Consider the following 6,267-nt stretch of genomic DNA (forward strand, 5'->3'; position numbering starts at 1 on the left):
CTAAGGGCATGATCCGCCAAGCGCCATAAAATCAGCAAGCTCCGGGAATCCCCGGATGGAAGCAACTTCACAAGCGCATAAGAAAAAGGCTGGAATGAGCCAGCGCCAATCAAAGGCACCGACCCCCCACACCAACTCCGACCCCAGGGACTTCCGCCATAGCGAGACAATGCCCAAAGCAGACCGACAACGTCTCCACCAAATTGGCATACAGCCCCAGGAAGCCTTTGCCATAGAAGGCTGATTTATAGAGGGGGAGGCGTACTTAACAAACGCCCGTACAAAACAGGCTCCGGGTAATAAATAGGACGACCCGAAGCACAGCCAGATCTCCGTTCAGAGATCACCTCCGGGAAGTTACCGGCATTCCGAGACCACGGATCCTCAGACGAGTCTCTTCTCAATGGCCATCGCAATGCCCGAAGGCCTCGACCACACTTTCGCGCGGAGAAAGGCCCCGGCGGCCCGAGGTTGTTGGCCTAATTTGGGCCCGATTGGGGGAGTCATGAAAGGACCCCGCACGCAGCCAGTTCGTCAACAGGAGGTTGGATGCAACATTCGTGTTCGAGGCCAGTATCGCAGACGACATAACAGGACCATGCACTCGAAGCTGCCAAAAAATATAAAGAAACGCGGCAAATATGGAAGGAAGAAACCAAGAAAATGTCTTTTGTATTTGCACAAGTATTCACTTATAGCAATTCTCGAAAGATCCTTACATATGATTACATTATACACAAAAGAGCAAGAAATACATGTAATATGCAAGCCTAAGGATCTAGCCTGTTTATGTTGCGCTTCCATTATCACCCTCTCAGGCGTATGACCTCAGAGACAATATCTTCCGTGTCCGATCCCCTCGGGGATCTCATCCTAAATCCTTCTGGAATGGCATCTCCAAAAGGAAGGGCATAGAAGAGGGAGGCGGAGGAGAAGAGCAAAATGATGAAGAGATGCCGGAAGAAGACGGGAAGTGGCTGGGCGAAAAATTTAGCTAGTACAAACTCCGCCAATACCACCGTCTCGAAGCCATTTCTTGAAACATTGCCTCGGCCCGGGAGGCAACAGCCAGCGGAGACCGTCACCATACCCCTCTGGAATCCAAAGATGATTTAACACGCCAAGTCGAGGGAGGAGGGTGAGCAGCGGTGTGTAATCTGAGCCCCCTCTTGAGCAGCGGTGCATAATCTGAATTTCTCCCCGGTTTGGAGGAAATCGACCTCCTACTCCATCGCTCCGAGCCAACGGGGACAGTAACAGCAACAGCAACAACAACAACAATAACATCACGGCGGCACAAATTCGTCCAACCAAAAAAGGATCGAGAGTTGGAGCATGGCATATATGGCATAAGATCTTGAGACCATGGGCCTCAAACATAGAAAAGACTAAAAAATGGCAGGAAAGGAGAGAAGGATGGATATCGAAGGAAGTTTGAATGAAAAGCAAATCACAAGAAGCCTCATATATAAGGGGAGTACAAAGTAACCGACGGCGCCATTACTGCCCTCGAAAAGCGTAACAACAGACGGCATTAATGCGCTCATGGAAGCTGAATCGAAAAACAACGATATGACCCGAAGAGCAAGGAGTCGCGATATTTCTAAATGACCCTGGAGGAGCGAAAAGGTGAAACGCCTCGACATTTGTGAGAGGGGCTACGCCATCGGCACGATGTCATTTCAAGAGCCTGCGGAATGGGGTGTCAAAAATATTTCTTATCGCTACCCTCTAAGAAACGCGGAGACTATCTGTGCACGGTGAAATCAGAGGACCGACTTCTCATTAGCAAAATGCTTCGATAGATCACTCCAGAGGTCCAGGATCTCAAGTCGGCCATTTTCCTCGAGATATGTCGACATCCAACCGAAGGTAACTCGATCGAAACCCCGACGAGCGCAGAAAGTTCCCAAAGAACATATCCAGGGTCGACTAAGTCTGTTCGAGCAGCTCAACATCGGCCCACGCACACGTCATAAAGCTAGTTGGCTGTCCCATCTCCTTTTCTCTATCACGCAACGTCTCTTGTACTAAGTTTGGGCTCCCCCCCCCCCCATAAAAGGAGAGTCATTAATACCCTGTAAGGCAGAGCTCCAACAATTCTACAAAAGTGCAATAATATCTTCTCTCTCTCTTCTCTCTAAAAGCTTATTGGCTCCCATTGATCCGAGGATACCTCGATATCCTTCGCCTTTATATGTGTTCTTCATTTTTATATGTGTTCTTCATTGTATAATTTAGTTTCGGCTATAAAGAGCTTTGTTTGATCGTATCTCTAACTGTTATACTACCCTCGATTATCCCCGATAGCCCGAATTCGATCTCGAGGTCGACCCCGAAGCCCCCATCGACCAAACCTACATCCGAGTAGCAGGCCCTCCGGTTCGATCATTATCTCGTTTTGACTCGCACTCCATCGTTAAATTACATATTAGTAGCATCATCTGCTCTAACAACTAGCTCGGGAATAGATTACGTATTTTTAGAGTCCCATTTTACAAATTTAATTGTCGTTACCATTTTCACGGTAAACATTCTCCAAGGTGCTATAAGAAATATTTGATAACACCCACTCCGAATTAACAAATAAAATATTCCAGTTAAAGTTTTTGATTAAAGAGATTAAAGCTTTCTACAATGGTGGATATTCCAAAAAAAATTCCTTCGAAGTCTGCCTATAAAGGCATCTCCACCAAGGGAGGATCTACAATTAGCGAAGTGGTGTCACACGACACCGCTTCGTCGAATTTTTTTACTAATTGTATGTATTAATATTGTGAAAAAACAGATAAGTAGGAAAAAGTGACACCACTTGACATAAATTGTCTCTTGCATGCGTTGGTTATGTGTTTGACTTTACTCTAAGAGGTCAAAGGTTCAAACCTCAACTAGCACATTTTTTTTGCAAATATTTGAGAGGGCCTCTGTGGTTACAAATTATGATGAAGTATAATTGAACTCATAACCTTTTCTACTTAAGACTCAACAAAACCAATAGACTGAGATTATTTCTGTCACGACCCGAATTTTCCACCCGGGACCGTGATGGCGCCTAACATCGCACTCGCTAGGCAAGCCAATGTTAGAATTCTATTCACCTTTTTACTTGACATTTCATAAAATAAAAATTTAACAAAAACTAAATCAAACTGGAATAAATGCGGAAGTACATAATGAACCGGTTATCTACATACTATTAACAATACCGAAACTGTTACCACCCAGAAACTGGTGTAATAATCCACGAACACACTACGAATTACTACAAATACTAGTCTGAAATAAATTACATATGTTTTGAAAGAAAAGAAAAAAGGAAAAGAAGAACATAGGAGGGGACGCCAGGGCCTGCCGACGCCAGCAGGACTACCTTGGGTCTCCTAGATGAAGTATCTACAACCGACCTCTCGATCAACCACTACCAGCTCCGAAATCTGCACAGAAAGTGCAGGGTGCAGTATCAGTACAACCGAACCCATGTACTGGTAAGTGTCGAGCCTAACCTCGACGAGGTAATGACGAGGCTACGGCGGGGCATTTACAATATAACCTGCATACAATATATAATAAAGCAAAAAGGAAATACGGAACAAGATGGAACAGTAACTTGCAGCAAAAATAAATACGGAACCCAATTATCTTGCCAGTACTCAGCTATAACCAATCCTTAAGAGAGTTATAATACTACTTAAACAAATCACAGCAGAAGAAGAATACATTAAAAAATGATGCGGCGCGCATCCCGATCCCACCATATAATCTGTAACAATATAAACATTCACCCTTATTACTCCAATTGCAGTGTGCAACCCGATCCCACCAGTCCACCCTTATTACTCCTCAATATATCACCCTTATTCCTCCTGTTGCGGCATGCAAACCGATCCCACCTGTACACCCTTATTACTCCTATTGCGGCGCGCAACCCGATCCCACCAAACAATCACATTTCACCCTTATTCCTCCTCAACATATCATCCTTATTCCTTCTGTTGCGGCGTGCAACCCGATCCCACCATATTAGTACCAATCACACAATAAGAACAAGTATTTCACAATTCAGCTCAAAACCCTCCACAATAGTTATGCCTCAAACCCAAACAATAGAAGGCTGTACATTTATGAAACTTCACTCAATTACTACTACACAGCAAGACCAACAAAAATTTACCATGATACACCGATAAACCAACCTAAACCAATAATGTAACAAAAATGAAACTACGGAATAGTTACTACCTTCAATAAAGAGTACAACATCTAACAAGAAGCAATTAAATATGGAAGCACCAATAAGCATGTAGCAGTCAAGACAGGAAAACAATGTATTAGGAACGAGGGAAGGGAACAGGCTAAACAGGAAATTTTGGCGGCGCATAGGTACTCGTCACCTCACCTATATGCCACACACATGGATTTTCACATAGAAATTAAGTCGGGGATCCCTAATCCCTCAAGTCAAAGTTAGACACAACACTTACCTCAATCCGAACGGCCAACTCAAAGCTCAATTACCGCTTTTCCTCTAGATTCCACCTCCAATCCACTCGTATCTAGTCATAATTAACTTAATAACATCAATTACTAAAGAAATCAATTCCAATGCATAATTATAAGTTTCCCGGCATTTTTCCCAAAAATTCAAAAACCGACCCCGGTCCCGCTTGGTCAAAACTCGAAGTTTGGACCAAAACCCGATTACCCATTCACCCCCGAGCCCGGATATACAATTGGTTTTGCAATCCGACCTCAATTTGAGGTCTAAATCCCCCAATTTCGAAATTCCTAAGTTCTACCCAAAAATCCCCAATTCCACCATGAAAAACCCTAGATTCTAGGATAAAATCTTGTAAAAAGAAGTAAAAGTTTGAAAGAAATGAGTTAAGAATCATTTACCTATGATTTGGGGAAGAACTAGCCTTTGGAAAGTTGCCTCTTGAGGTTTAGGTTTTGAAAAATGGGAGGATGAATGAAAAATCTCGTCCAAAATCTTTTTTGAACAGTTGCAGATATCGCATTTGCGATCAGGGGTTCGCAAATGCGAAGAATGTCCAGGACCTACTACTATCGCAAATGTGAACAATTGTTCGCAAATACGACCTGTTCTTATCGCAGTTGCGATCCTGAGCTTCGCAATTGCTAAGGTCCCCTCCCAGCCCTTCTGATCACAAATGCAAAACTTCTTCGCAAATGCGATGCTCGCATTTGCGAGCCAAACTTCGCAAATGCGAAGTCTGCAGACCTGAAGCATACCAGCAATTTTTCTTAAGTCCAAATCACTCCGTAGCTTATCCGAAACTCACCCGGACCCTCGGGGCTCCAAACCACACATGCACACAAGTCTTAAAACATCATACGAACTTGCTCGCGCGATCAAATCGCCAAAATAACAACTAGAACTACGAATATAGCATCAAATTGCATGAAAGTTTCAAAACTGCTATTTTTTCAACCGAAGGTCCGAATCACGTAAAATCAGTTTCGTTTCTCACCAAATTTCACAGACATGACTTAAATATTATATTAAACCTGTATCGGGCTCCAGATCCAAAATATGGGCCCGATACCAACGAGATCAAACATTAATCAATTTCTTTAAATCCTTAGATTTTCAGTTTAACAATTTTTAACAAAAATTCATCACTCGGGCTAGGGACCTCCGAATCCGATTCCGGGCATGTGCCCAGGTCCCATATTTTATTGCGGACCCTCCGAGACCGTCAAAACACCGCTCCGGGTCCATTTACTCAAAATATTGGCCGAAGTCAACTAAAATCAACTTTTAAAGGCAAAACTTATTATTTTCTCAAATTTCCACATAAAGGCTTTCCGAAAACGCGCTCGAACTGCTCAGGCAAATCGAGGAGAAATAAAATGAGGTTTTGAAGGCCTCAGAACCCCGAATTGGGTTCTAAATCACAAGATGACCTTTAGGATCATCACATTTTCCACCTCTAAAACAATCGTTCATCCTCGAACGGACATAGAAAAGTACCTGAGCTAGTGAAAAGATGGGGATATTTGCTACGCATATCAGACACGGACACCTAGGTAGCTGCCTCAATAGACAGACCTCTCCACTGCACACAAACCAAAGGATAACTCTCCGATCTCAACTGACAAACCTGCCGGTCTAAAATGGCTACCAGCTCCTCATCGTAAGTCAAATCATTGTCAAACTGGACAATGCTAAAATTTAACACGTGGGATGGATCACCATGATACATCCGAAGCATGGACACGTGAAACACTAGATGTACCGCTGAT

This window comes from Nicotiana attenuata, unplaced genomic scaffold, assembly GCF_001879085.1.
Source record: "Nicotiana attenuata strain UT unplaced genomic scaffold, NIATTr2, whole genome shotgun sequence".
Classification (NCBI taxonomy): Eukaryota; Viridiplantae; Streptophyta; class Magnoliopsida; order Solanales; family Solanaceae; genus Nicotiana; species Nicotiana attenuata.